An 11,105-nucleotide genomic window follows, 5' to 3' on the forward strand; every position below is an offset into this window, starting at 1 on the left:
CAGCCAAATGAAAATTGTGCATAAGTTGAGTCAGGTTTGCACAGATCCTCTGATATTGGATGTTAATTGCAATGTTATCATAATTTTTAATGCCAAACCTGTTTTATTCTCTCCAAGATTTTCAGGTACACATTGCCTCCAATGCAGAATCCAACAGTTTTCACTCATGAATGGGTAAACTATAATTTTGCCTTTATTTTATATATTGGCATTTTTCAAAACTTTTACACCCTTTCAAGGATATTTGGACCATGGAATGTTCCAGGAAATTTATTAAAACTAGAAAATTTGACTGATTATCATTTTGAGCTATCTTACATGAAAGGAGGTAGTGTCCCACCATGTTGTAACCTAATGATAGCAATGAAAACTTCAGGAAATTTTATGAAGATTAAATTTTCTAGTGCTAAAGTAATGTATAATATTTCATGAACAACGTGATTGCTATGTGATCTAAGTATATTAAAGCTTCTTAAGAAGAAGAAGAAGAAGAAGAAGAAAAGAAAAACATGTTTACTGATAAACAATATGATCTGTTTAATAGTAATGTCTCATGTGTGTAAATGAGTTTGTATGTGTGCGTGTGAGTGTATATAATATGTCAGCGTTTTTATGCACCTGTGTATGTGTAATGCACTGATCAGTACATGTATTATATCATTGTGTGTGTTCATGTTTATGATAATCTTTTTTATGATGCTGATGTGATAAATGGCCAAGGCATGTAGAATAATATTTTAATACACTTGGGTATATTGAATCTTCATAACTATGTGTATGCGTATGTGTGTGTGCATGTGAGGGTGTGTGTGTTTGTGTGTGTGTGTACAATAAGATTCTCCCACATGCACGCAGACACACACACAAACAAACACACTGATTTTTTTTCTTTTTTTTTGCCTTGAATGATTAGTCATTTGATTAATAACATGTCTTTGAACAGAATATAAGGCATTTGCCTTGACCTCTGACGGTCAGTCAGTGCTCTCTCTCATATGGTCTTGAACCACTTTGCTCTTGTCCTCCTTTGCATAGCCAGCATCAGGAAAAGCTGAAACATGAGATATAACGCAACTATTAAACCAAAACTTCACTTTTTTTTCTAGGTATATGGCTAAAAGCAGTGCTTTACAAATGTGTATATGCATTTCAGCTTAGAAACACTATGGGAACTATACTGCGGCTAGCAGCCCCATACGCATAACTGCGGCTAGCAGCCCCATACGCATACCTGCGGCCAGCAGCCCCATACGCATAGCGTCATGAGGCTGTGAACTGTAGCATACAGGATCATGACGGATATTTTATCGCGGACAAATATCAACTTAAAATCGGGAAAAAATCTTCAATTTGAAGACTTATTAATAAATTTGAAGTATTGATAACAGAGTTCGTGCAAGGTTTGCTTCTGCAAATAGTTCCTTTCAGTTCAAATTGATGACTAAATGTGACTCGGTCGAGAGGAAACTGGGAGAGCTACACTGAATTGACGGCCAGCGCATGCACACACAGACATCTAATATCCAGTCAATGGATACGAAATTTGTGCGCAGTGATGTGTGCGCCTGCGCTGACCGTCAATTCAGCGTAGCTCTCCCAGATTCCTCTCGACCTAGTCATATTAAGTCATCAAATCGAACAGAAAATGACTATATGTAGAACCAAACCTTGCACGAACCCTGTTGTCAATACTTCAACCTTACTTGTAAGTCTTCAAATTGAAGAATTTTTGTTCGATTTAAGGTTGACATTTGTCCGCGATACTTCCCTGTCATGATCCTAAATGCTACAATCCGCAGCCCCATTACGATATGTGTATTGGGCTGCTGGTCGCAGTTTATAAAATATGGATTTTCGCAAAAACTGCAGGATATTTCGAGGAGAACTTTTTACAGTATATTTAGGATGTACAAAACATCACATTTCCGCATTCAGAAAGTAGTGCCAGTGTTGCTGGAACGAAACCCATTTTCTAAGCCTCTTTTTCAGCTTCACCCCATGGCCTACAGTCTCTCTCTCTCTCTCTCTCTCTTGGTGTGCTTGAGTGTGTGTGTGTGTGTGTGTATGTGTGTGTGTGCGTGCGTGTATGAGTGTGTATAGTCAATATGGACCTTTTGTTTCTATGCATGGTTACTTTTCATGAAATCACCTGGTCATAACATTGCTGGGAAACAAAAGTATTTATCACAGTGAGCGATATGAGGCTAGTATTTGAAAAGGGGGCGTTACCACGCACTTGTTGTGTCGTCACAATAAAAAGTTCGGTTTGTTCACTCTTTTGATTCATATGCCATATTATGATTTATGCATCTACCGATTTTTGAAAAGGGGTAGTCCCTTTGCAACACAGTAGGAACCATCCGTTCGATGTGCGGAAATGTTTTGTTTGTACATGTATACATAGAAGTGTGCTGACGATACGCGCTGCTGGAATCATGGCGCTCCCGCGACACCTCATTATATGTATTTTATTGTGAAAAGTGTGAAATAATGCATTTTGTAAAATAAGATGTGTGAAGACAAGACTAGTATTTGAATCATTGAACGCAGAAGGCATGACTGGCTAATTAATTGCTCAGCCAAGGTCTTCCGTCTCGGGTATTACAAATGGGCTTTGACTCGAGAATTTTGAGGAGCTATATATAGAGGAAGATTTCCATTCCTCATGTCTTATGATGTCTCGAACGAATCAAACAAAAATCGTGTGCTAGCAAGGCGCGAGGCCATTGTTAGCAACTTAAATACAGGGCGTATAAATTGTTGGTAATGAATCTATGCGAGCATCTCTTACGGAGGGTTAGTTTCTAACGTAAACTATAGCCACTTCTGTTGAATCATGATATTAATTACAATCATTTTCCCCAGGTAGGCCCATATTGGAAAGGTTGCATAGCACTTAGCCTATATTTATACATTTAGTCAAAGCAGATCTTCGTGTAATGACAATTTATGACTTGTGCATACTTTTCTATAAATCTCTTTAGTATTACATCGTTTGAATGTATCGCTCATATAGGCTGGTTACATGCTGGTGTTCACTGCAGTCATCTCTCCCCGTGCTGTTCCCTTCAGGCGACGTTTCAATCTCAAGAAAGCCGACTGGAAGGGCTTCTCTGATGACCTAGACTCTGCTATTCTAGATCTTCCCGCTACCCCTGACAATTATGATGCTTTTGTAGAATCAGTTAAATCATCATCGCGCCATAACATTCCTCGTGGCTGCCGCACAAGGTACATCCAGGGCTTGACTGATGACTCTAAAGCATTATATGATGACTACATCTTGCGTTTTGAGGATGACTCTTTTAGTGATGACACCATTGAGCTTGGTGAAGCCTTAGCTAATTCCATCACTGAAGAAAGGCGGAAGAAATGGCAAGAGCTCATTGAAAGCACAGATATGACTCATAGTAGCAGGAAAGCCTGGAAGACCATCCGCATCCTAGGAAATGACTACACAAAGCCGCAGCCAAGGCCGCAAGTCACCGCTGACCAGGTTGCCCACCAACTCCTCTTGAATAGCCGGGGAAATCCAAATCACCGTCCTCAGAGGGCTAAACTTCCCAGAGCTGCTAATGCATCCTCACAAGACGCCACAAGTTTCACAAGGCCATTCACAATGAGTGAACTGGAATCTGCAATGAAGTCTATGAAAAACAACAAGGCTGCAGGTCTTGATGATGTCCTAGTGGAACAGATCAAACACTTCGGGCCAGGTGCACGCAGATGGCTTCTTGACATGGTCAACGAATGTGTTAAGTCCAACAAGATCCCAAAGATGTGGAGGAAAGCAAAAGTCATTGCTCTACTGAAACCTGGCAAAGACCCTGCCATCCCTAAGAGCTATAGGCCGATATCCCTACTCTGCCACATGTACAAGCTGTTTGAACGCCTCCTCCTGAACCGCATAGCATTGTTCGTTGATGATCACCTTATCCCGGAGCAGGCGGGTTTCAGACCGGGAAAATCATGTACAGGACAACTACTGAACCTCACGCAGTACATCGAGGATGGTTTTGAGAACAGAAAAATCACTGGTGCTGCCTTTGTCGATCTTTCTGCAGCATACGACACAGTCAATCACCGTATCCTTGCCAAGAAACTGTATGAGATGACCTCAGATGTTAGACTCACAAAGTTGATCTGCAACATGCTATCAAACCGCAGATTCTTCGTAGACCTCGGTGGTAGAAAGAGTAGATGGAGGACACAGAAGAACGGACTTCCTCAAGGGAGTGTGCTTGCCCCTTCGTTGTTTAACATCTACACAAACGATCAACCTACTCAACCAGACACTAGACGCTTCCTCTATGCTGATGACCTTTGCATTGCATCTCAAAAGGACACCTTCGAAGAAGTAGAGGACTCCCTCTCCAGTGCACTGGACTTACTCATTCCCTACTATGCCAACAACCATCTAAGAGCTAACCCAGACAAAACACAAATCAGTGTGTTTCATCTTAAGAATAGGGAAGCCAGCCGTCAACTACGGATTAGTTGGTATGGGAAACGCCTGCAACATGTATCCAAGCCAGTCTACCTGGGGGTGACACTTGACAGGTCCCTCACTTTCAAGGATCACATCATTAAGACCAAGGCAAAGGTGGCATCAAGGAATAGTATCCTCCGAAAGCTCACTTATACGAAGTGGGGTGCTGACGGGAAGACGGTACGTACAACAGCACTGGCTTTATGCTACCCTACAGCTGAGTATGCGTCACCTGTCTGGAGTAGATCAGCTCATGCCACTAAGATTGACACTGTTCTAAACTCTTCATGTCGTGCTATTACTGGTTGCCTAAAGCCAACAAAGGTTGAAGACCTCTACCTACTGAGTGGGATTGCTCCTCCAAGCATCCGTAGGACCGTTGCATCCCAGAAGGAAAAGCTGAAGCAAGAAAATGACCCTCGCCATCCTCTCTTCAATCATGATCATTCAAGAAAGAGGCTAAAATCCAGGCGCAGCTTCATGCATTCTGTAAAGGCCCTGAACAAAAGCCCTGACAAGCAGCGTGTATCCATGTGGATTGAACGTCTTACCCATACACCGCATACAGTGTCTACTACCGGCCCTAAGGAAACTACACCATCAGGTGCCAGTGAGGCATGGCCTTTCTGGTCTTGCTGCAATCGCCTGAGAAGTGCTGTCGGCCGCTGCAAATCTAACCTAGCAAAGTGGGGGTATAGTGAGAATGATGACACCACCTGCCTGTGTGGAGAGGAGCAGACTATGCAACATCTCCTGGTCTGTCCACTTCTACCAGAGCCTTGCACAAAGGAGGATCTGGCAGCTCTACCGCCCTGTGCCAGGCAGTGCATCCAACATTGGACTGGACGAATCTAACGTTCCTTTCTGCGTAGTGACTCGAGAAGAAGAAGAACATGCTGGTGTGAACACAAATTGATACATACAGAGACAGACGCAGAGTAGCCACACTTTTTTCTTTAAAACTCATAAGATTCTTAAAACTTTTGCAACAAGATGCTTTCCCTTGATACTCTGATTCTTACAAGGCCTACTTGTTACGCGCATGCTATATCACGATCTATCAGTTTTTCCCACGCAAAGTGACACAATTCTTGATTTCATGAGCATGTATAAGGAAGAAAAGAAAAGAAAAAAACCAAGACACTGCAATTGCAATCGTTTGCTGGTAACCAGTTAGTGTTCTTGTAGTGAGATATTGACCCACGTGAGAAGAACAGTTTAGGGCAAGGTTAACAAAACATGCTCAAACCCAAAACAAACAGCATGAAATATCACTATTATTGTGTATTGACTCCGACGACAATAAGTCCGTTTTTACACTAAAGTGAACTCAACAGCAACGTGTTGTCTTCAGCTTTATAAATTATTGCGTCGAGTTGTTTTTATTGCAACTGATTGACAAACTGCCCTTCCTCGACGTTAATAAGCACGGTTATCGTAGTCAAGTGGATACAACGTGTGTCTAGTAGTAAGGAAATCGTTGGTTCGAATCCAATCCGAGTATATATACATTGTATTCCCATGATTTTTTGTAATTTTTTTAAAATCATGACTGTACATTATAAAACACTGAATAATCGGTGCTTGAATACGTCGATGGAAGGCAATTAGTCAATCATTTGCAACCTGTTGTCTTTTTGCTAAAAAGTGCAATCAAATATGAGGTTACAGGCGTCTATATAGCTATAGGGTGAGCAGCGTTGATAGTTTTGTAGGTCCTACCTACCTCCCAAAACATGGTGAGGACACCCTTCAAGGCATCCAATACAAAGGGACTCGTACATTAATTCATGTTCACCTTTCTGTTCCCGTCGTTTTAACGGATCGGCAGCCACGCAGAACCCCCTTCTTCTCGCCCTCCCTGTCCCTCCCCCGTCTCCCTCTCTTACTTACACATACACACAGACAGACAGACAGACAGACAGACACACACACACACACACACACACACACACACACGGTCAGTAAAGGAATTTGTAAATCACACAGCAGCAATTCTCATCACTGATGGGCCTCATTTACATGCAGATATTGGAGAGTTCCATGATACATTCACCAATGTTGTAGCCACAACCTTAATTAGATTTAAACTAAAATGATAGATAGTATTGTCTTCAAGCCTTGTCCTATATACCTATCAACAGTTAATGAAAATAAATTGGTTAAAGACTATGGAGACGAAATAAAAACTTGCTCAGCTCAGTCGAGAAAAATATTCATAACTCAGCACACACTACGAAATTGACTCATATAACAGTGAAATATGCTTTATCTCATAACATATTTGATTCGATGTTTTGTCTTTATCTTCCGTTTTCTTAATACGCCATGAAACAATCTTTTGCCATGTTGAGAGGAATAATCACATTTTATCATTCCGAACAGCAACAGAACACTTGGTTTTTGCAATAAAATGCACTTTCCAACATTGCAAGGACATTGACGAGTGGAATGGTCATAAGGTGCTATTAAGCGGATGGAGGAAAATTAGGGGGAAAATGAAAAATGACATATAACTCACTGCCATATTCGATAGTGGTCTTGCAAGGGCTAACCTCATTGGATTGCGGTAGAATGCTAGTAAACATTACTGAAAGGTTCAGAGATGAGTCACATAAAACGCCAAAAATTTGAGCAGCGGCCTCAAATATCTAACCTACGCTACACCTGGTATGAAATGCAGTGTTATCTAACCTTGAAGAATTTGTTGAAGAACTATTGACCGCGGGGACTGAGGTAAAATCCGATTATACAAAATGACCTTTCTGTGAGAGAGAAAAATAATAGAAAAAACCTCTGCCCATATCGTAATGATAATCCTCTTTAACTTCAGCTAAATACCCCCCACTGATTTGACGAGTGTTTGAAAACGCCTGCGAGTCAAAAGAGATGTTTGTGAGAGCGTTTGTGTATTTACTATATGTCATTATCTCCGGCATATAATCGTGCGTGTGTTTGTATGGGTCGTGCTCATGTTTGCTCGAATGTGTATAATTTTGTATCCATGTTTCCTCTTTCGTATACTCAAATGGATGGTTACTTTTGTTTATTTGTTTGTTTGCTTGTTTGTTTGTTTGTTTGTTTTTGTTGCTTATCCACAGGTATTTGAAATGAAATATAATACGAATGAAAAAGTGTATTTGATAATATCTGTGATGTGGGGTCTTTACGGTGTGAGTGAGTGTGTGTGTGTGTGTATAGGGGTTATTGTTTTCCGTTATTATTTTCCAGATTTTGTGTGATATGAGAGCTCCGAATGTTTGCTTTACCCCTCAATAAGGGCACTGATAACACCGTATAGAATGTTATACTTCCTTGTTCCCCATGATTGAAATAATCACGGCTCTCACAATTCACTTGTCATGCATGTACTGGTAATCTGCTGAATTTTATATGGCGGTATATAAGTCAACGTGCTGTTAGGATTCACCTGGTCATTTTCAGGATCATTTTATTTCAGGAGATCAATTTCGCAATAGGTAACAGTTTCATGCCTTCATGAAAAGTTCATGCCTTGGAACGATCAGGAGAGACGAATATGAGGTCATTATCCTCCTTCAAGGTTTGTGGTATGCATTTCAAAACTGTAATAGCGATACGTGTCGAAAGAATTGAGTAAAACCAATGATTAATCTGAAGAAAATGATATCTGCGACCATAGAAATCTTTGCATGAAACCAGCTTTGCGATTTTTATTTGAGCTGCCGACCATCACTACCACTCATGCATCAGATACACACGTTCAGTCTCGTACTTCATAGATACCGATTCATTTAATGAAACCACACTTCGGTCGTCGTCTAAATCTTATTCACGTGAAAATTACTCACCGTGAAGGAAATCTCCCGTTTTCTCACAATGTTGAACACAGGCTTGTCGCAAGGCTTATAGTGAAAAAGGGCAAGTCGGATCACCCCAACGCTGCTTACCGTCGTATGTCAATGGCGAAAATGATCACGCCTTCAGGGGTGTGATAAACTCTACTCGAGGAGATCGTTTATTGACGAAATTATCGAATCGATCTCCAATAGAAGGCGGCGGCCGTCCGCACGCATACAGCAAACACCCGAGAATGAGTCAACGGAATTATCGATCGACGCGTCGATTCAACAGTGAAATCGTGGACACACTGAGCGCGGCGTATCGTCTGGTCGGTGATGAGAAAACAAAAGATAATATTGGGATACGCGTCGCGTCTTTTTGCTGAAGGCTGTGAGAATTGAATCATGTATCATGATGATAATATAACGGCCTTGCACACGCCTTGCATAGAAAGAGATCTTACTCGCCGTTACTGGTTACGCACTGACCTGCGTTTTGTTTACTACCTTAGGACTTGTGGATCTATTGTCATTATCCACGCCAGCATGGCGTATGTGGAGCCACACCACAGAACTCTAGAGTTCTGTGAGCCACACTCGTATTTTTCCTAAATTTGGCGGATCACTGACCTGAGTGCATGCGTATGAACGTGACCAACTTTGCAACTTCTGATGCGCTGGCCTGGACGATTTTCCGTGTACACAATCCCTCCAAATAATAGTGGGAACCAGGAGGGGTTCTGCTAGGTTCTGCTAGAATACACCACACTGCAGGGTTCTATACGATTAGCCCATAATTCAGTAGAGCTTCCTCTGAATACAGCTGAGGGACTTTACTCATTTCTTCAATATACAGTGTATTATCAAATTCTTTTCTTTCTCCTCTCACGCCCACTGCACTACAATCTGGTTGACATAATATTGCCTATGGGATAAAACTGATTATATCAAACAGATGTAATACAATAGTTATTCGTCTTCTCACTGGCGTGAAATTATTGCTCATTGAGGCAACTCTTTTATTTTTCTTCAGAGATGAACGTGTAAACTCTTAAGCGAAATTACCAGTTATACTTGGAGAATTGTACTAATTCTGTTATTCTCAGTGTTTCCAAGTTTGTTTTATTCATCTTTTATACGTTTTCTCCTTTAAAACATCATGTGTGTACAATTTATTTTAGTCCTACCTACCAGCCAAAAAAGCATTTTATAGTATTGTACTTTGTAATATATACGTGATTACAAATGAATACCTCTTTATCTGATGTATCATTTTGTGCTTTGTTTTAAAGTGATGATGGAATTAATAAGTGGATGAATTCTGCTTTGAAAATAGATATTGAGACAACTTAAAAAAGGATAAACACCAAAACAAACGAATAGAAACTATAAAAAATCCAAGTCGGCCCTATATGCGTATGAAATAACCACAATATGCATGATAAGCTATACGTGGGATTATGCACGCATACATGGGGTCTAAGTGCACATAATTCTACATGTACTTGCATGCTTTAAAGATACACAGCTGTACTACTGTATTGTTACCTTGCACACATACACACATACACACATACATACAAAATACATAAATACATGATAGTTAATATATAATATGGATGTGGGTGCTTGACGTGTGCGCGTTTGTAGTACCATGGCATGTAAGCGTTCAATATCTATATCAAGGCGCACTGCATGGCACATTATAATAAATGCATCCTATAAATCTGCATCAAACAAGTACAAAAACAGAAGAATGTTGCCGAAAACTCATGGTTTGTCATTCATTCTAATTTTGTTTGTTTTAGTTGTTGTTTTTATTTACGAAATGTAACTCCAACAGCATCTGGGGTTCCAATTTTTCGTATTGATATATTCTTTTCCATAATTTTCAAGTAATACAAAAAGTTTATGCTTTGAAACCTAAAAAAAAAAAACATAAAAGAAAAAATGAGTGAGAGATAAAAATCTGTTTGAAATTACAGGAAGCTTGTTTTGTCCATGAGATTGTGAGTGAAAGCCAAAGCACTGATAACTATATAACTACAAATAAAATAGTAATTCTTTCGTCTAAAATATTCATATATAGCATCTCTGCTTGTCTTGCTTGGCGTTCTATGTGCATGCATTCAAGTTGTATCACCTCGCTCGGGTGTCACGTGATTCTTTAGTTTTTGATTGTAACGAATATCATTTTTTTCTCACTTTTTCTTTTATTCGAGATGTGCATTTCCCATCTCATAATTTGTCACTCTTGTTAGTCTTATGGGGGGGGGGGGGGAAAGGGGGTATAGTTTGGCTGTCATCGGGTTGTTCAATACATTCTTGAAAACCTTGTGCGAACCTGATAGAACTCAAAGTGAAATGCACGGGGAAATATTTGTAACAGTTTAAGTTTTTATGAAAATTGAATACAATGTACAATGTAGTTTCAATGTGGCCGATTGAGAGTAATGTTCTTACGCCCTCTATCGGCATTTCAGTGACTACAAAGCTGCATGCGATGAGCCGTTAACGGGTACTATCAAGACTATAGCAGGGAGAAAAACAAAACACGAAATTGCATTCGAAGCGCAAAGGAAAGAAAATAAAGAATAGGGAAGCAGAGCAAGCATATATGCAAATGATCAACAGAAGTTAATGTTGTGGAAAATAAATCTGTGACTTTAAATCGGTGATCTGTCCTATAATAATAAAACTTTCATCGAAATTACACAATTAAAAACACTAACATACGTGTCTTTAAAGCGTCATCAGCAAAGCTATTATCATGAGTGATAACAATATTATTGATT

General features: G+C 40.1%; 1 protein-coding gene across 1 annotated transcript in view; it reads right to left on the bottom strand.

Moving 5' to 3' along the window:
• LOC139727407 (kelch-like protein 24) overlaps positions 1 to 8,450 on the bottom strand; it is a 28,532-nt gene extending 20,082 nt beyond the window's left edge. The window contains exon 1 of the mRNA XM_071638362.1: positions 8,320 to 8,450. The gene's annotated coding sequence lies outside the window, so the exon portion shown is untranslated. The remainder of the gene's footprint in view (positions 1 to 8,319) is intronic.
• Positions 8,451 to 11,105: the final 2,655 nt, after the last annotated feature.

The sequence above is a fragment of the Diadema antillarum genome, unplaced genomic scaffold, assembly GCF_040938485.1.
Source record: "Diadema antillarum isolate AM-2024a unplaced genomic scaffold, OU_Dant_1.0 seq00000130_RagTag, whole genome shotgun sequence".
Lineage (NCBI taxonomy): Eukaryota > Metazoa > Echinodermata > Echinoidea > Diadematoida > Diadematidae > Diadema > Diadema antillarum.